This window comes from Chrysochloris asiatica, unplaced genomic scaffold (genome assembly GCF_000296735.1).
Source record: "Chrysochloris asiatica unplaced genomic scaffold, ChrAsi1.0 scaffold00129, whole genome shotgun sequence".
NCBI classification, from domain to species: domain Eukaryota; kingdom Metazoa; phylum Chordata; class Mammalia; order Afrosoricida; family Chrysochloridae; genus Chrysochloris; species Chrysochloris asiatica.
Genome location: NW_006408647.1, coordinates 200,303 through 222,266, shown reverse-complemented (window position 1 = coordinate 222,266; position 21,964 = coordinate 200,303).

Genomic DNA, 21,964 nt, shown 5'->3' with positions numbered 1-21,964 from the left:
CATCGATATTCTAGGCATTGGTGAGCTGAAATAGACTGGTATAGACCATTCTGATTCTGACAGTCACAGGTTGACTATGCTAGGAATGACAAACTAAAGAATTATGGCATCACCGTCACCATCAAAAAGTGCATTTCTGTCTTGAAGTATAATGCTGTCTATGATAGAATACTATCTATACACCTACAAAGAAGTCTTGAGTCCTGGTGTGATCAGTTTGAACTACAAGGTCAGTGGTTCAAGCTTACCAGCTGCTTCTCAGAAACCCAATACAGGGTTGCTATGAGTTAGGGACAACTCTACATCACTTAGCAACAACCCTATTTAATACCACTAGTCTAGTTAATACCACTATTATTCAAACTTACATACCACTCACTAAAGTCAGTAGTGATGAAATTAGTCCTGGTGTGGCTCTGTGGGTTAATGCGTCAGACTGCAAAACCGTTTGAACTACAAGGTCAGTGGTTCAAGCTCACCAGCTGCTCCTCAGAATCCCTACATAGGATCACTATGGGTCAGAACTGACTCAATGACACTTAACAACAACAACAACCAACTACTTCAATGTGAAATTGTTCAAACATGCAATCAAGATTCATTCATAATTACTGGTGATTGAAAGACAAAAGTTGGAAACAAAGAATGATTGGTCCTTGTAACATAGGGCCTTTGATAGAAATAATGCTGGAGACCACATGAAAGAATTTTGTAAGAACAATGACTTATTCATAGCAAATACCTTTTTTATATAATACAAAAGATAATACACATACACCTCACCAGATGGAATACACAGTAATCAAACTGACTACCCCTGTGGAAAGAGATGATGGAAAATCTCCATAACAGCAGCCAAAATAAGGTCAGGGTCACACTGTGGAACACACATGTGCTTGGATACAAATTCAGGCTGAAACTGAAGAAAATTAACACAAATCCATTTGAGCCAAAATATGATTTTGAATATATCTCTCCTGAATTTGAGATCATGTCAAGAATAAGTTTTATGCATTAGGCACAAATGACCGAAGACAAGAATTGTAGGATGACATCAAAAACATAATACAGGAAGAAATAAATGGTCATTAAGAAGACAAGAAATAAGGAATAGACCCAAATGGATGTCAGAGGAGACTCTAAAACTTGTTCTCTGTTGTTGTTGTTGTTGTTGTTGTTGTTGTTGTTGTTATTGTTAGGTGCCATCGAGTCAGTACCGACTCATAGCGACCCTATTCATAGCAGAACAAAACACTGCCTGATCCTAGGCCAACCTCACTATTGTTGCAATGTTTGAGCCCATCAATATTGCCACTTGTCCAATATATCTCATTGGAGGTCTGCCTCATTTTCTCTGACCCTCCACCTTACCAAATATGATATCCTTCTCCATCGACTAGTCCCTCCTGACAATATGTCTGATGTATGAGAGACTAGGTTTGGCCATTCTGGCCTCCAAGGAGCACTCTAGCTGCACTTCTTCCAACACAGATCTGTTAGTTCTATGAGCAGCCCATGGCACTTTCAATATTCTCCTCCAACACCATAACTCAAAAGCACCAATTCTTCTACAATCTAACTTATTCAAGGCCTAGCTTTCGCATGCATATGAAGTTATTGAAAATACCATGGCTTGTGTAGTGCACCTTAGTCCTCAAGCTGACATCTTTGTTATTCAACACTTTAAAAAGGTCTTGTGCAGCAGATTTGCCTAATGCAATACGTCATTTGATTTCTTGACTGCTGCTTCCATGAGTGTTGATAGTTGATCCAAGAAGAATAAAGTCCTTGACAACTTTAATCTTTTCTCCGTTGATAAGAATGTTGTTTATTAGTCCAGTGGTGAGGATTTGTTTTCTTGACATTGAGATGTAATACATACTGAAGGTTGTGCTCTTTGATCTTCATCAGGAAATGTTTTAAGTCCTCTTCACTTTCAGCAAGCAAGGTTGTATCATCTGCATATCGCAGGTTGTGAATGAGGCTTCCTCCAATCCTAATGCCACAATGCAATTGGAGTAAAGCCCTTAGGAGTAAAGCCCTCAGGACCTCAAAATGAAGAGAAACAGCTGTAAACATCCATTAATAATCAGAACATGGAATGTTGGAAATTGAAAAATTAGAAATTGTTTAAAACAAAATGGAGTACATAAACATTGATATCCTGGACATTAGTGAACTGAAATAGACTGGTATTTGCCATTTTGAATCTGATAATCACATGTTTTCCTATGTTAGGAATGACAAATTAAATAGAAATGGCATCGTATTTATCAACAAAAAGAACATATTAAGATCAGTCATGAAGTACAACTCTGCATGTGATAGGATAATTAATATTCATGTGCCTACAAGGAAGACCAGTCAATACTGTTATTATTCCAATTTATGCACCAACTACTAAAGCCAGTAAGGATGAAATTGAAGAATTCTACCAACTTCTTCAGTCTGAAATTGATCAAACATGCATTCAACATGTATTGATACTTATTGGTGGTTGGAATACAAAAAATGGAAACAAAGAGGAAGGGTCAGTCATTAGAAAATATGACCTTGGTGATAGAAATGATACTGGCGATCAGATAATAGAATTTTGCAAGACCAATGATTTCTTCATTGCAAATACCTTTGTTAGGCAACCTGTGGAAAGAAACAATGGAAAAGCTCAATATCATCAACCAAAACAAGGCCAGGGCATACTAATGAACAGACAATCAATTGTTAATATGTAAGTTCAGGCAAAAACTGAAGAAAATTTAAATAAGTCCACAAGAGCCAAAATATGACCCTGAGTATGGAAACCTGAATTTAGAGACCATTTCAATAACAGATTTGATACCAAGACACTAATGACAAAAGACCAGAATATAAATGTGGTATGACATCAAGAACATCATACATGAAACAAGCAAAAGCTCATTAAAAGTACAGGAAGGAATGAAAATACAAAAATAGATGTCAGAAGAAAGTCTATAGCTTATTCTTGAACTTGGAAAAGTAAGTGTAACTTGCAGAAATGATGAAGAAAAAGAGCTGAATAGAAAATTTCAAAAGATAGCTCAAGAAGACCAAGTATCATGATATGTGCAAAGACCTGGAATTAGAAAACTAAAAAAGAACATGCTCAGTATTTCTTGGAAGAAGTACAGCCAAAATACTTCTTACTAGGTAAGATAACAAAAGTTCTTTCTTATTTGGTCATGTTGTCAAGAAGGACCCATCCTGGAGAAGGATATCATGCTTGGTAAAGGAGATGGAATGAAACAAATAATCCAAAGGCACCACACACACAAAAACAACAACAACCAATTCATGCCTATTGATAATTGCATTGCATGCAAATGGATTAAAAATATCAGTCAAGAGACAAAAAGAGCTGAATGTTATTATTTATTATTAGGTACCCTCCAGTCAATACCAATTCATTGTGAATTTCTGTAGAAAAGAACAAAACAGTGCCCAATCCTGTCCCACCCTCACAACTGTTGCTACACTTGAGTCCATTGCTGCTGCCTCTGTGCCAGTTCATTTCATTGTGGGCTTCATCTTTTTTGCTGACCCCCCATTTACCTAGCATGATATCCCACTCCAGGAACTGGTTGCTCAAAATAATCGGTTAAAAATATGAGAGACAAAGTCTGACCACCATGGTTTCTAAGGAGCACTTAGGTTTTACTTCTTACAACATAGATTTATGGACTTCTTTATTCATTGTTCAACTTTCCCATGCATATGAGGTTATAGAAAATACCATGGCAGATCTGGTGAACCTTAGTCTTTAAAATGACATCTTTGCTCTTTGACACTTTAAAGAGAAGCTTTAACAATGGAATATGTCATTTGATTTCTAGACTGCTGCTTCCATGTGTGTTGATGGCTGACCTGAGCAAAATGAAGTCTTTGACAACTTCAAATTTTTCTCCATTTTTCTTGATGAGGAAGATTTTTGTTTTCTTTACATTAAGGTGCAACCCATATTGAACAACTGCCTCTTAGTCTATGTACAGGTTTCTCATGAGTACAATTAAGTGTTTCAGAATGCTCATTCTCTGAAATGTTGTCCTTAGCCTGTCATGATCCACACAATTGAAGTCTTTGCATAGTCAATAAAGTACATATACGCATTATATTCTCTGCTTTCAGCTAAGATCCATTAAATTTCAGCAATAATATCCCTCTTCTGAATGTAGCCTGACCCTCTGGCAGCTCTATGTCAATGTACTATTGCAGTAGTTTTTGGGTTATCTTTGGCAACAATCTACTGAAAGGGATATTAATGATATTGTTCAGTGATTTCCACATTCCATTGGGTGACCTCTCTTTTCAATGGGCACAAATATGGATCTCTTCCAATCAGTTGACCTGATTACAAATTTCTTGGCATAGAAGAGTGAGTGAGTGTTTCCAATGCTGTATCAGTTTGTTGAAAGATTTCAATTTGTATCCCACCAATTCCCAAAGCCTTGTCCTTTGCCAATGCCGTAATGCACCTTGAAATATTTCCTTTAGTATCATTGGTTCTGCATCATATGTTAACTGCGAAATTATTGTACATTGACCATTTCTTTTTGGTACAGTGACTCTGTATTTCTTCTATCTTCTTTTGATGCTTTCTGCATCATTCAATATTTTGCCCATAGAATCCTTCAATATTACAAGTCAAGGTTTTAATTTTTCTTTAGTTCCTTTAGCTTGAGGAATGCCAAGTATTTTCTTCCCTTTTGTAACCCCAGATCTTTAATATTTGATTTTGTTATCACGAGCTGCCTTTTGAAATTTTTTGTTTATTTCTTTTACCTCCTCATTCTTTCCATTTGCTTTAGCGTCTCCATGCTGGAAGCCAAGTTTTAGAGTTTTTTCTAACATCAAATTTGGTCTTTTCCTTCTTTTTGCTTTTTTCCTTTATAATGTTCTGGATGTCATCCCACAACTATTTGGTATTCAGTTATTAATGTCGAATTCATCATTAGACATTCTTGCGATGATCTGTAAATCCAGGTGGGATATGTCCAAGGTTATACTTTTAGACTCTTATGGACTTGTTTTAATTTTCTTCAGCTTCAGCCTGAATTTGCATATGAGCAATTGACGGTCTTTTTGGCTGATGATATGGAGCTTTTCCACTGTCTCTTTCCACAGATGTAGTCAATTTGATTTCTGTGTATTCCATCTGGTGAGTAGTAGTAGTGTCTTCTATGTTGTTTAAAAAAGGTATTTGCAATGAGCAATTCATTGGTCTTACAAAACTCTATCATGCTATCTAAAACATCATTTCTATCACCAAGGCCTTATATTCCAATGACTGATCCTTCCTCTTTGTTCCCTACCTTTGCATTTCAATCACCAATAATTACCAATACATCTTGATTACATGTTTGATCAATTTCAGACTGCAGAAGTTGGTAGAATTTTTAAAATTTCATCTTCACGGGCTTTAGTGGTTGATATGTAAATTTGAATAATAGTGTTATTTTTGCTGATAAATGCAATATCACTCCCCTTCAATTTGTCATTCTTGAATAGTAAACCATGTGGTTGTCAGATTCAAAATGACCTGTATTCCAGTTCATTTCATCTCAGTAATGTGTAGGATAGTGTTGTTTATGTGTTCCATTTCATTTTGACAGCTTCCAATTTTCCTAGATTCATACTTCAAAATTCTATCTTCCCATTATTAATATATGTTTACAACTGTTTCTTCTTATTTTGAGTTGTGCCCCATCAGTAAATGAATGTACCAAAATCTTTACTCCATTTGCATCATCACAGTCAACTGTACATTTAGGAGACAGCTCTTCCCAATTCATATTTTGAGTGTCTTCCAACCTGAGGGGTTCATTTTCCATGAATATATCTGACATTTTTGTGTTCTTTGTCATTATTCAATAGTCAATATTCTGGTACTATCTGAAAGTTTTCTACTGCTAGTATGAGTATTTCAGCAAATAAATATGCAGAAGTTGTCCATCTATCTGTCTTCCTAGTCTTAGTCTGGAAGCTTTTCTGAAACCCATTCATCATGGGTGATTTTGCTGGTATTTAAAATTCTGGTGCCATAGTTTCAAGAATCATAGCAACATGTAGCCACCACAAACTGACTGATGAGTGGTGGAAAGAGCAGAATGGAGAAGAAAATAAGGTCCTTAAATAAGGACATATAAAAAAGATGGAGACACCCTAATTCAACTGAACGATGGTTAAACAAACTTTGGTGCCTACACACAATGGAATACTATAAAATGCTTAAGAATAATGATGACTCTGTGAAACACATCACAAAATGATTGCATCTGAAGGATATCATGTCATGCTGAGTGGTGAAATTAGTTAGTTTCAAAGGACAAACATTCTATGAGACCAATGACGTAAAAAGTTAAATAAAAAAGCTTTTCTTGATAAAAGAAGCCATGTATGATGGTTACGGGGAGAAGGGAAGAAGAGTGAAAATTATTCATGGAATAGAATGAAATTTAACATGGATGACAGGGCAAGCAATATACAAAAAGAAGAGGTTACAAGAGGAAAGATGAAGGTGACAGCAGACACAGGAAGGAAAGTAATAGTTAGAGTGAATCTGCATTTATTGGTGCATGGAGGAGATTGCAGCCTGTAATGAAACAAAGTACATGATTTGTTGAATATAAAGCTGATGATCTGTTCTGTAAACTTTCACTCAATTCACAATAGAAAATTTGAGAAAAAAGAAATCAAAGGATCTATTACTTTGGACAAAATCTGTTGTACAAGACTTCTTTAAAATCTTAAAAACACAATTTGTCACTTTGTGGACTAAGTTGTGCCTGACACAAGCTCTGGCTTTTCAATTGGCTCAAATGTATGTAAAAGTTAGACAATGAATAAGAAAGAGCTGAGAAGAATTGATGCATCTGAGTTTTGGTGTTGGAGAAGAAAATTGAAAGTACTATGGACTGTTAGAAGAAAATTGCACCTCAAAATAATGAATCACCTCTAAATATCTGCCTGGTCCAGAGAAAACAAAGCAGTGGAAACAGTACTGAATTAATGAAGTATTTCTGTCTCTCCTTAGCACTCTTCCACTCTAAACTCTGAGATTAGATAGGTCAGAAACAGCAACTGTTAAGAAAGGGGAAAGAAGGAAAAATAAAAAAGATGAAACAAAAGAAATTTTAAAAACACTAATCTGTTCCACTTCAGATTTCCAGTTTGAAATTGGCCTGGTTTGAGCGAAGTGGAAGATTGAACAATAAATCACGATCATCTGATGTCAACAATAATATTCCTTATTCCACATACTTTTCTGATTCTGGCATGAATTTCTGGCAGCTCACTGTCACAGTACTGCTGTAACCATTTTGAAATTATCTTCAGCAAAATTTTACTTGAATGTGATTTTAATGATATTGTTCAATGATTTCTGCATTCTGTTGGGTCACCTTTCTTGGGTATCATCATAAATATGACTGTATTCTAATTGGTTTGCCAGGCAGCTGTCTTGTATATTTCTTAAAATAAATTAGTGTCTCCTATGCTGCCTCACCATACAGATTTCTCAGAATACATATTAAATAACATTGTAATATGTTTGTTGAAATATTTCTGTTTACATTTCTTCAATTCCTGGAGCTTTGTTTTTTGCCGTTGTCATTAATTCTCCTTGAACTTATTCCTTCAATATCATCAGCTGTTGATCATGTGGTTCCTCTTGAAATGACTGAATGCTGACAAATTCTTTCTGCTATGTGTCTGTTGATATTAAGTGCTGTCAAGTCAGTTCTGACTCATAGAGACCATGTGTAGGGTTTCTGAGGAGCAGCTGGTTGTCCTGAACTGCCTATCTTTCAGTTCAAACTGACTTTGCAACCCAGCGCATTAAGCTGCAGCACCACACCAGGACTCCGTGTTTTCTGTTTGTTTGTGTTTTTACAGTCTCAGTCAATATTTGGTTTATAGAATCCTTCTTGATTGCAAGCTGAGGCTTGATTTTTTTTTTCTTTTTTTTCATTTCTTTCAGTGTGAAAAATGCTGAGCATGCTCTACCCTTTTTGCTTTCAAACTCTAGGTCATTGAACATTTTGTTATAATACTTGACCTTGGTTCTTGAACTATGCTTTGAAATATTCTTTTCAACTGTTTACTTCATCATTTTTCCTGGTTGCTTTAGCCTCTCTACTTTTAAAAATCAACTTTCAGAGTTTCTTCTGACATCCACTTTGTTTTTCTCATTCTTTCCTGTCATTTTAATGAACTTTTTGCTTTTTTCATGTGTGATGTTCTGGATATCATCCAATAATTCCTCTTTACTTTGGTCATTTGTGTTCAATGAGTCAAATCTGTTTTTAAGATGACCTCTAATTCTCATGGGATATACTCAAAGTCATTTTGTTTTGTTTTGTTTTTCTCTCATGGACGTATTTTGTCTTCCTTCATCTTCATCCTGCATTTGTAAATGAGCAACTGATATTCCATTCTACAGCTGGTCACTGGTCTTTTTTGGGCTGATCGTCTCCATTGTTTCTTTCTACAAATGTAGTCAGTTTAATTCCTAATTATTATATCTGGTGAGGTCCACATGTATGTTTTTTAAATAAAGGTTTGTGCAATGAAGAAGTCCTTAGTCTTACACAATTACATCATGTGATCACTAACATCATTTATATCACCAATGCCATGTTTTCCAAGAACCAATCCCTCCTTCCTGTTTTCAACTTTCACATTCCAATTACCAGTAATTATCAATGCACCTTCATTGCATGGTTGATCAATTGACTGAAGAATTTGGTACAGTTCTTCAGTTTCATCATCATTGGCTTTAATGGCTAATCTGTAAATTTGAATAACATTGGTATCAACTGGCTTCCTTACAGGTATATAAATAATATCCTGTCACAGACACATTATATTTCAAGATCTCGAAATGTTGTTTTTTTTACAATGAATGAGATACCATTCTTCTTCAATTTATCATTGCCAGCATGGTATGATTGCCACATGATTGTCAGATTTTAAATGTCCAATATCTGCCCATATTATCTTACTAATGCCTAAGATAGAGTCCTGGCATGGCACTGTGGGTTAATGCTCAGGACTACAAAGTCAGTTTGAAATGCAAGTTGGTGGTTCTAGCTCACCAGCCACTCTCTGGAAACCCTATACAGGGTCGCTATGGGTCCAAATCAACTCAGTGGTACTTACCAATGACAATATCTGTCAGCAAAGATACCAAAATGACTAAAATCAGATTTCTAGTATGTAATTTACATGATTAGTGTAAAACAAATAATGGAATATTAATCTAACCCTGAAATATTGGTGGGATTTTTGTTCTTAATCAGAAAAACAAAATAGAAAAAGAAGAACCAATGTATTTTTTTTCCAACTTCATTTGAAACCTATTTCCATGCTCTGTTTTCATTTTCTAGGATCAGTGACAGTAAATAAATATGATTGCTTTACAAACTATTTATCAAGCTCTCTTTTTACTTTCTGTGTACTTGAACTAAAATATCTTTTAAAGCCATTTATCTGATTAAGTATTTGAAGAGAATAACATTGACGTAAATATATGAAATACTGGCTGGCATTTTGAAATGACCTGGAGGTTTGAAAAGATCCAGTTTATAAAAATAAAAAAAACACTATCAGAAGACCCAAAGGTTTTTCTGACTCACAGCATACTTCTGAAAGACAGTGAAGAACGGGATAAAAATAATAAGGCATATTTAGATTACTGGAGAACTCAGTAATCCTTTAACTTCTATGACTTCTGATAGTTTGCTAAATTCTGACTACAATTTCATAATTTCTGAAAAAATGATTCAGTAGCCTGTATTAGAGGTTGCTAAGAGTCCTAGTGTGGTGTTGCAGTATAATACATTGGACCGCAAGGTCTCTTTGAACCACAAGGTCAGTGTTCCATACCACTAGCCCTTACATGGAAACCCTAGACAGAGTCACCCTCAAGTCAATACTACTTAACAACTATAAAGAGGATTCAAAGAGATAAGATATGTACAATGCTTAACATCAAATTATGTTAGTTTCCTTCCTTATATGTTTATTTGACAGTGTCATTATGTTAAGACTCCTTCTTTTCTAAGTGTTTGAATTTTTTTTTTTTTTTTTCAGTTGAAAAGCACATAAAATTTATTTTGGTGTTGTGATTGTGTTTTAGAATACTGAATAAAAATTGTTGTTGTTAAGTGCCTTTGAGTCAGCTCTAACCCATAGCGACCCTGGATAGGATTTCCAAGGAGCAACTGGTGAGCTTGAACTGCTGCCCTTGCAGTTCAAAGTGACTTTGCAATCCAGTGCATTAACCCACAGCACCACAGGAAGATGCCCTGAATAAAAATACAGATCCCTAATTCTCTAACAAGAACTAAAATAACATGGCATCGTTCCTCCAAGAGGGAATTAAGGGTAGTAACAAAAGGAATAGGCCTTAGCTTCTACCCTTTGATGAATAGTCTGTGAAAAATAAGAATTTCAATTGAAGTTGAAAAATTTATCATCATCTGAACTATAAAATAAATAAATGTGTAAGTTAGCTTGGAAAAAGATTCAGCAACAATGATTTAAAAAAAACATTACCCCTTCCCCCCTTTTTGACAACTTGATTGGGAGGGAAAAGCTAGAAAATGGCCCTACTTAAGAAAAGTAAGCAAAGTATTGGCAGGCAGTGACTTTAAATTGCACATTAAACTAATCCAGGGCTATGCCTTAATAAAGGCTAGAGCTGGGAATTCTTATGGATTTTCTAGCTCATTGCCGAGACAACATCGAAAGGCAATAAATGTTCTATTACTTACACAAGCTGCTAGTTTTCAGAAAATTAGTCACCAGTGACCTTTTACCCCTTGTCATGCTCTCCTTCTCAGTAACTGTACCTGATCTGAATCAAATGCAGACCAGTGCACGGAGAAGTTTCTTCACTACTCCACTGAAATCCGGAGTGATTGGACTTTACTACAGGCAGTAATATGTATTTATTAAGATAAGGAATTCTGTGCATTTCTTTTACAAGAAACAAGAACTACATGGAAAGTAATTGTTTTGAGAAAAATAAATGGTCACATTTCAAATAAATCAGATATCTGTTTAAACACGCTGACTATGAAAATGACATTCCGCTCTTGATTCTTTTCTGTCTGCCTAATACTTAAACAGTGCTTTTTGTTTTCTTTTATAATTTAGTCTTATAGTATATACTTAAATGCAGGACTATGGATATGTGAACAATGGTGGATAACAACAAGGGGGAAGAAACTGGTGTCTGAAAGTTGATAGTGGAGGGAAACAGAAAAGGAGAGCAGTTGTGTGATTTGGGGGCACCAGTCCTTATATTGAATTATATTGATTAGTTTTCCAGTTAGCAGGGAGACCTCCTTCTGACCCTATTTTCAGGGTCACTAGATCATAATACAATCTCATGAAGAGATGGGTATCCTCCCCATATTGCTTTCTGAGGAAAGTGTGGACCTGAAAATCACTCATTTAATGCTTTCTCTTTTTCCCCCCTTTGGCTGGACTCTACCTAACAAATGCATATATAAATTGCATATACAGTGTAATAACACATGTTGAAGTAGATACAAGATAAGATATAAAAAACATTCCAACCTTTTGCAAAAAGACTATTTTAGAAATTGAATCTTGTGAATGACATTCCATCTGACTCAAAAAAAAATAAAATGGTAATATCTGGCAAACAGGTAGGTCTGCTATAAGATGTGGGCCCCTTATTAGAGAAACTTTAATTTTGTATTAAAGTATAATTGAAGTACATAGAACATACTAAATATTAAAGACATAATAAGCAATACTTTTGGCTTATTCATGCTCATTTGCATCTTAAACAAAACATGAATGATTAAGTAGCAAACCAAATAATTCTATGCTCTGTAAATATTTATGAATCAAAAAAATACTTGGGAGATTATTTTAAATGATGGCATTATTTCAGGACTTTCGATGTCATATAAAATTGTATTTACATGAAGAAGCATAGAAAGTCTGTAGTTTAAAAAGCCATTTACTGCAATTCATAGGAAATAGATGAAGAAATCCTTTGACATACGGTTTTCACTGATTTATTTTAAACAGTCACTGAGAAGGAAAAGGAAGACATCATATGGACAAAGCAAATAAGCTTTTATCACATTTCAACATGTTGTATTGACATTGAACTATCATTCTAACTATTAGCATGATGCCATTTGACATGTGTTTATAGCTACAGAGTTAGAATTGTTGATAATTGTCAATGGTTTCCTTATCTGCTACACCTTCGTATCTTTTTAAAAAGTTTTTATTGTGAATTGAGTGATATTTTACATGGGAAAACATCAGTTTTATACTCATCCTATAATATTTCGTTTCAGTGCAATGATTACAATCCCCTCCATGCATCATCACTCAACAGTATCTGCTTCTATTCCCTCTGTTGTTTGTGGTTGTTGATGTTTTTGCTGTTTTGGATGTACACCAACATATTAAGTAATACACAATCATTCATACAACCAAATGACATACCCGGTAAGCCTGCCCACCAGCCTCCAGAACATAGCCCCTCTCTCTCCATGAGTCCAGAGTCCCCAGGTGCTCCATCTTTCCAAGTCATTGTCTGTCTCTGCTTCCATCTCTGGTGTCACTGCTTCTCTGAATAGGGTCCCACACTCTGCTTCTGCTGTTCTCCCTTGATGGTTCATGGTCCTCCACTCCTGGAATGCACTCCTCCCTTTTTGCTACAAAACCTCTACCTTTACAGTTGGGACAATTGCAATCAGCCATGATAACAGTTGCTTACTATTGAATCATAAGACACTTATCCCCATTTACTTTCACCAGCCCGGTCTAGACAGCATGAAAATCACTCTGTAGAGACTCTAGCGTCCCCTGCACACTCTGAAACTGTATTCTCTCTTAAAAACTTGTAAGCCAGTCACTTTGTGCCTTTATTGCCCCACATTTTAGGTAGCCACTGTTTCATATTTGACTAAAGTAAGCTACCCCATCTTTGAACATGATTTTTCTATAATCTAGTGACCCAACTTTCTGACTCTGTGATGTTTCTTGGTCAATGTCACCCCTAAATCTCTTCTTTATTATCTGTATGCAAACGTGCTGTAATGTTGTTAATGTAACTTTTTAAACATTTATAGAGAGATATTCAACTACTAACACAGCCTCATAATCAGGTCATTACTCCATGAAACAAATCTTTAATTCATTCACTGAATTTCTTACTTAACATTGTTGCTGTTGTTCAATCAAGTTGGTACCGACTCATAGCGACCCTATGCAAAAAGAATGAAACACTGCCCAGTCCTGGGCCAACCTCACAATTGTTGACACGCTTAAGCCCATTGACGCTGACACTTTGCCAGTTCATCTCACTGACCCTACACCTTACCAAACATGATATCCTTCTTCAGTGATTGATCCTTCCTGACAATATGTCCAAAGTATGAGAGATGAAGTCTGGCCAACCTGACCTCCAAGGAGCACTCTGGCTGCACTTCCAACACGGATCTGTTTGTTCTTTTGGCAGCCAATGGCATTTTCAATATTCTCCTCCAACACCATAACTCAAAACTATTAATTCTTCTTTGATCTTCCTTATTCACTGCCCAACTTCTACATGTATATAAGGCTATTGAAAATACCGTGGCTTGAATCAGGCATACCTTAGTCCTCAAGCTGACATCTTTGCTCTTCAACACTTTTTAAAAAATAGTCTTGTGCAGCAGATTTGCCTAATGCCATATGTTGTTTGATTTCTTGACCACTGCTTTCATGAGTGTTGATGGTTGATCCAAGAAAAATGAAATTTTTGATAATTTCAATCTTTTCTCCATGGATAAGAATGTTGTTTATTGGTCCAGTGGTGAGGATTTTTGTTTTCTTTACATTGAGATGCAATCCATATTGAAGGTTATGGTCTTTGATCTTCATTAGTAAGTATTTTAAGTCATCTTCACATTCAGCAAGCAAGGCTGTATCATCTACATATTTCAGGTTGTTAATGAGTCTTCCTCCAATCCTGATGCTGCATTTTTCTTCATATAACCCAGCTTCTTGGATTATTTGTTAAGCATGCAGACTGAATAAGTATGGTGAATGAATACAACCCTTTCACACACCTTTCCTAATTTTAAACCATTCAGTGTTCCTGTGTTCTGTTCAAACAAATGACTCTTGGTCTATGTACAGGTTCCTCATGAGTGCAATTAAGTGTTCCAGAATACTCATACTTCTCAATGTAGTCCATAGCTTGTTATGATCCACACAATCTAAATCCTTTACATAGTCAATAAAGCACACACTAGTAAACATGTTTCTAGTATTCTCTGCTTTCAGCTAAGATTCATCTGATGTCAGCAATGATATCTCTCATTCCACGTCCTCCTCTGAGTCCAGCTTGAACCTTTGGAAGTCTTTTTGCAGCCTTTTCTGTATTATATTTAGCAAAACTTTACTCACATAGGATATCAAAGATATTGTCTGATGATTTCCAAGTTCCATTGGGTTACTTCTCTTTGGAATGGACACAAATCTGGATGTTTTCCAGTCAGTTAGCCAGATAGTTGTCTTCCAAATTTCTTGGCAGAAATGAGTGAGTGCCTCCAGTGCCTCATCATTTTGTTGAAAGATTTCAATTTGTATTCCATCAATTCCCAGTGCCTTGTTCTTTGCCAATTCCTTCAATGCATCTTGGACTTCTTCATTCAATATCATTGGCTCTTGATCATATGCTACCTTGTAAATGGTTGAGCATCAGCCATTTCCTTTTGATACAGTAACTCTGTGTATTCCTTCTATCTTCTTTTGATGCTTTTTGCATCATTGAATAATTCGTCCACAGAGTCCTTCAATAACAAAAATTGAGCCTTTAATATTTTCTTCAGTTTCCTCATAGGTAATATTACCTTAGAAATATTATGAAACAAATATTCTATTAATTCATGTAACCCATAATATATAAATATTAATAAAATGAATGAGAAAGAGATGTGTTGTTGGGTGAGAAGATAAATAGTACATCTCCTAGAACCACAAAAGTTCAGTGTTATCAAAGAGGTACTGCCAACCTATTAACAAGGCTCAACCAATTGTTCCCAAGTTCTCAAGTGACCACTCAGAAGACATACATCTCATGTCACTCTGTGTAAAAGCTCACCCTGTTTCAAAATGCCAGAAAAATCAAGGAATAAAGAGCTGTTGTTAGCTGCCATTAAAATGATTTTGACTTATAATGACCCTAGAGGAGTTCTGATGTCATGCTATGAGTTAATGTGCTAGACTGCAAAGTCAGTTTGAACCACAAAGGGCAGAGGTTCAAGATCACCAGCCACTCCTTGGAAACCTTATACAGGATTGCTATGAGTTGATACCTACTCAATAGCACTTAACAACAACAGCAACATATGTCCAAAAGAATAAAACACTTCCAGGTCCTGTGTCATTCTCACATTGCTATCTTTGAGCCCATTGTTGAAACTACTATGTCAATCTGTCTTCTTGAAAGTCTTTATCTTTTGCTGACCTCTACTTTACCAAGCATGATGCTCTCTCCAAGTACTTGCCCCTCCTAATAACATGTCCAAAGTATATGAGACAAACTTCTCATTCTCACTTCTGTGGAGCACACTGACTACATATTCTTCACCAAAACCGCAATTCAAAGGCATCAATTTTTCAGTCTTCCCTAAAAACCCAGCTGTCCATTGAAAATAGCATGATGTGGGTCTGGTGCACCTTAGTCTTAATTCTGAAAGTGATAGCTTTGCTTATGAACACTTTGTTGTTCTTGTTGTTGTGTGTTGCTGAGTCAGTTCTGCCTGATAGCAAACCTGTAAAGTGTTTCCAAGGCTGTAAATTTTGATGATAGCAGAAAGCCTCATCTTTCTTCCAGAGAGTAGGTTATAGATTACAATACTGTGTTTTATAGCCCAATACATAACACACTATGTCACTAGGGCTCCTACTAGCTCTTTAAAGAGGGCTTTTCCAGCAGTTTTGCCCAATGCAATATATTGTTTGATTTCTTGACTGCTATTTCTATGGGCATTGATTATAGATTCCTGCAAAATAAATCTTTGACAAGTTCAATATTTTCTTCATTTATCATGATGTTGCTTGTTGATGCATTCGTGAAGATTTTTATTTTCTTTATATTGAGGTGTAATTCATCATAGTAATGACTGTATTCTTTGCTCTTAATAGTAAGTATTTTAATACCTTTTCACATTCAGCAAGCAAGGTTCTGTCATCTACATACAGCAGGTTTGCAAAGAGTCTTCCTCTAATCTTGACACTTCCTTCTTCTTTATATAATCCAGTTTTGCAGATTATTGGTTTAACACACAATTGAAATAAATATGATAGAAGACTACAACTCAACACCCACTTTTCCTGACTTTAAGTCACGCAATATCCTCTTGTTCTGTTCATCTTGGTCTATGAACAGGTTCTTTTTTAGGTTGGTTTTTTTTTTTTTTTTTTTTGTGTGTGTGTGTGTGTGTGTGTGTGTGTGTGTGTGAATTGATAGTTTACATGGGAGAACATCATCTTTAACCTATCATATTTCATTTCTTTGCAATGACTATAATCCCTAGCATGCATTATCATCATACAGCATTTGCTTCCATTCCCTATTTCCCTGTGTTTTTCTGTTTGTTTAAGTACACTGAAGCACTCAGGAATATATAACCATTCAAGCAACTAAAGGGTACACCCCACAAGCCTGTCCCTGGCTGTCAGCACAAATCCCTTCTTCCTCTCTGAGTCCAGAGTCCCCAGCCACTCCACCTCTCCATGTCACCGTCTCTGCCTTCATCTCTGGTATCATTGCTTCTCTGGATAGGGTCCTGTACTCTATTCTTCTGCCTTGATGGTCCCAAGGTCCTTCTCTCTCTGGACTGCAAGATCAACCACTCCCCTCCTTTTGTTACAAAACATCTACCTTTACATTTACAATACTCACAATCAATCCTGATAGCAATTATTCACTATTGAACCACAAGAGTCTTATCCCCATCTCCTTTCATCAGGCCCTCCCAGACAGGTTGAAAACATTCAGTGGACATTCTACATTCCCGTGCATTATCTGAAACTAGGCTCCCTCTTGAAAGCTTGTAAGCCAGTCACTTCTTGCCTTTGTATCCACCCCATTTTGGGTACCCAATGTCTACACTTCCCATCCATATCCACCCTGTGTACTGAGGGGGTGGGAATGATCCTTGCTGTAAATATTTGTTCCCTCTTTTGAGCTACTACATTCATAATTATAGGTCAATTTCATCAAATAGTAGCAGATTACTATTTTTTCCCTCTTCTTTCTTACTCCAGTTGAGTTTTGATAATCCAGCCATTGAAGCCAGGTTAAATGGGTACTGTCTGCAAGTATGGGTGTTCTTGTGCATCTCCCCTCACTTCATATCAGCCGGATATTTCACTCTTCTCTCTAGTCCTCTGTGGCCACGTCCCTGTCCCTGGGCCAGGAGTCCCCAGGTCTTGCCATAGTTCTGGTCTCAATCCAGGTGGACAGGAGTCTATTGAACGTGGTCAGACTTAGCTCACAATTTCATTGCTGTTCCCCCTCCCCCACTTCCCCTTATTGGTAGACCAATGTGGTCACCAGGAAGACCACATGCCTACTCATGTATTCCCCTAGAGTCTCGGAGGGGACCAGACTTCTTGCTTGATGGATCCCCAGCGAACAACATGCTTGTTCTTGTAGTAGTCAATCAGACTGCTATTATTTTTTTATTTTATTTTTTCCTGCTGGTCTTTCTTTCAAGAAGTATCTTCTCTTCTTCCAGCTGCTCCAGGCTGGTCTGCCTATCCTTTTCAGTGGAAATATCCCACCTCACATGATTTTGGATGAGGATCAGGATTTCACCTATGGTTTTATGCAATGTAAAGGCTCCACAAGAAGCCTCCTTCACTGGGCAAGTTGTAGCCCCGTTTTAGGTATTCCAATCAGTTATAGCCTGAAGATGGAGTTAACAATCTTTCAATAGTGGTATTTCTGGCTATTCCATTCTCTCCCCTCAAGTGTGTATTTTACAATAGTAGGCAGTGAACCCAAGATTCAAAAGACAGTCAACAATCTTAATATTTTCCCCCTCTTTTACCCATTTAAATCATGCCTCAATTCCTGTATCTCAGAGCCCTATTGTTCCAAGTTAGAGCATATATCACTATTTACCTCCGTCCCATTTAGCTTATGCAAACTTTCTAAATGCTCTTCCATCTGTCTTGTTCTTCCATTCCCCTCCCTCTTCTTGTATATTGCCACCTCCCCGGCACTAAAACTATCCTGTGTCTATTCCATACCCTGTGCTCCACCTTCCCCTTCCTCCCCTCACCCCATCACCTACACCCCAATAACCAAATAGAATTGTATTTTATTTTATTCCCTTTTAGTGTGGGTACTTTTTCTTAAGCTTTTACAATAATGGTCCTATACAGTATTTCTCCTTTTGTGACTGACTAATTTCACTCAGCATAATGTCCTCAAGGTTCATCCATGTTATGTGCTGGCTTGCAGCTTCCTTGTTATTCTTCAAGGTAGCATAATATATCATTGTGTGTATGTACCACAATTTGTTTATCCATTCTTCCATAAGCTGTCTCCATCTTTATGCTACTGTAAATAGTGTTGCTGTGAACATTGTTGTGCATATATGCCAAACTCATGCTATGGCTCATATTTCTTGTGGATAAATACCAGGTAGAGGAATTCCTGGATCATATGGTATTTCTATCTCCAACCTTCTAAGGAAGTGCCATACTGTTTTCCAGAGTGGTTGAAACATTTTGGAATCTCACCAACAATGTAGGAGGTTTCCAGTCTCTCCTCATCCTTACCAGCATTTATTGTCCTCTACTTTTTTGGTGTGGTGCTGCAGGTTAATGCACCAAACTGCAAAGCCATTTGAACTGCAAAGTTTGTGCCTCAAGCTCACCAACTGCTCCGCAGAAACCCTATACAGGATCACTATGGGTCAGAATCAACTCGATGGCACTTAACAACAACAACAACTATTTTTGAGCTTTGCTGTTATTGCTGGTGTGAGATAATATTTCATTGTTGGTTTGATTTGCATCTCTCTAATGGCTAATGATTGTGAACATTTCTTCATATGTTTGTCGGCTGCCCAAATCTCCTCTTTGGTGGAGATTCATGTCCTGTGCCATTTTAATTGGTTATTTGTCTTTTTCTTGTAGAAATGTTATAGTTTCCTATATACTTTAGAAATTAATCCTTTGTCTGATGCATTGTTTCAAAAGACTTTTTCTCATTCTGTGGGTTCCCATTTTATTCTTTTGGTGAAGTGATTTGATGTGCATAAGTTTTTAATTTTAATTATGTCCCAATCATCTATTTTGTTTAATTTTGTTTCTGTAATTATCAGAATGTTTGGTAGTTTGTGTATGTGTGTGCCCTGTATTAGAGCCCTCACATTTGTCCCTATTTTTTCATTGATGACCTTTATAAATCTGGTATTCACAATTAGGTCTTTAATCCACGCTGAGTTGTTTTTTGTATAGGGCATGAGGTAAAGGTCTTGTTTCAATCTTTTGTGTATCTTTTTCCAGGTGTGCCAGCACCATCTGTTGAAGAGAGTATCTCCTCCCTATGCAATATACTTAGGGTTTTTGTTGAAAAATCAGTTAACTGTATGTGGATGGGTTAATTCCTGGATTCTCAATTCTGTTCCATTGATCGATGTATATTTCATTGTACCAGTACCAAGCTGTTTTGACCACTGTAGCCCTGTAGTAAATTTTGAAATCAGGCAGTGAGACTTTTCCAACTTTATTCTTCTTTTTAAACTTTGCTTTGCTTATCTTGGGTCTCTTTCCTGTCCATGTAAAGTTTGTATTTATTTTTCCATCTCTTTGAAGAATGTCCTTGGAATCTGGATTAGGATTGCGTTATATGTGTAGATTGCTTTGGAGAGTATTGACATTTCACATTGTTAAGTCTTCCTATCCAGAAGTATAGTATATTCTTGAATTTTTGTAAGTCTCTTTTGGTTCCTTGTAGTATTATTTTGTACTTTTCTTTGTATATGTCCTTTGTCTCTCTGGTTACATTTATTCCTAGATATTTCATCTTTTGGGCGGCTATTGTAATTGATATTGCTTTCCTAATGTCCTTTTCAGTGCTGTCATTATTAGTATAGAGGAATCCAACTTAGTTTTGTATGTGGATCTTATACCCTGTCAGTTTTTTGAATCCTTTAATGAGATCTAGTAGCTTTTATACTGAGTCTTTGGGGTTTTCTATGTATATGATCATAATGTCTATAAATAGAGAGAGGTTTACATTCTCTTTTCCATTTGGATGTCTTTAATGTCCTTGTCTTGCTTTATAGCTCTGGCTAAAACTTCCAGCACAACATTGAATCAGAGTGGTGACAAAGGGCATCCTTGTCTGGTTCCTATTTGCAGAGGCAAGGTTTTCAGTTTCTCTCCATTAAGAGTAATATAGGCTGTTGGTTTTGTATATATGGGCTTAATTATATTTAGGAATTTCCCTTCGATTCCTACTTTGTTGAGTGTTTTTATCATGAATGGATGTTGGCTTTTGTCAAATGCCTTTCTGTATCAATCAATATGATTATGTGGTTCTTTTCTTTTTTCTTATTTATATGGTGGATCACATTGATGGCTTTTCTAATGTTGAACCATCCTTGCATCCTTGAGATGAAATCCACTTGTTAATGATGTATTATTTTTTGAAGTGTTGTTGGATTTTATTGGCTAGAATTTTGTTGAGAATTTTTGCATCTATATTCATGAGGAATATTGGTCTATAATTTTCTTTCTAAGTGATATCTTCCCCTGGTTTTGGTATGAAGGTTATGCATGCTTCATAAAATGTATTAGGAAGTTTTCCATCCTCCTCTATATTCTGGAATATTTTGAGCAGATTTGGTGACAGCTCTTTCCTGCATGTTTGGTAGAACTCACCAGTGAAGCCATCTGGGCCTGGACTTCTTTTGGTTGGGAGTTTTTTGATGACCTGATCGATTTCTTTTTTTGTTATGGGTCAATTCAGGTTTTCTACTGCACTTTGTAAGTTTATGCAGGTCGTGTTTTTTTCTGAAAATGTATCCATCTCATCTAAGTTTTCCATGCCTTCTTATGCTGAGTTCATGTTTTTTGTGCTATTTCTTGTCAGGTTCTTCTTGGCTTAATGTTTACATGTTCTACTTGGATCTTCACTTATATGATATTAACTTTCTTTGATGTTACCCTGTACTCTACTAACTTTTCCCTCCAATTAAGACAGTCTATTGTATCCCCTAGTCTACCTGACATCCTTACCACCTGCATGTTTGTTCCTATATTTTTCCTTTCTTTGAAAATGTTATTATTTTGATTTTTGATTGGCCTTGCAAGTCCTCTGAATTCATTGTTGTAATTTTGTTCTGTTCTTGACTCTGCTATCTGTCGAGTGAGTTCCAGGAGGTGTTGCCCCATCTGTCAATCTCTGGATGTTGTTTGTTCTTTTTGGTTTTCAGTCCAAAGAATCCCCTTTAGGAGGTTTTGAAGGCCTTGGTTGACTCTGACAAAGTCTCTTAGCTTCTGTTTATCCTGGAATGTTTTGATTGCACCAATGTATTTGATTGAGAGCTTTGCTGGGTACATGAATTTGGCAGGTTTTTTGTTTTGTTTTGTTTTTCTTTTAGAGTTTTACATATGTCTCCCCATTGTCTGATGCCACTTTTTTCTTCATTTAACCCAACTTCTCAGATTATTTTCTCAGCATATAGACTAAATAACTATGGTGAAAGAAACCGTGACATCGGGATTGGATGAAGACTCATTGACAATCTAAGATATGCAGATGATACAACTTTGCTTGCAGAAAGTGAAGAGGACTTAAAATACTTACTGATGAAGAGCATAGACCACAATGTTTGGTGTTGATTGCATCTCACTTTAAAGAAAACAAAAATCCTCA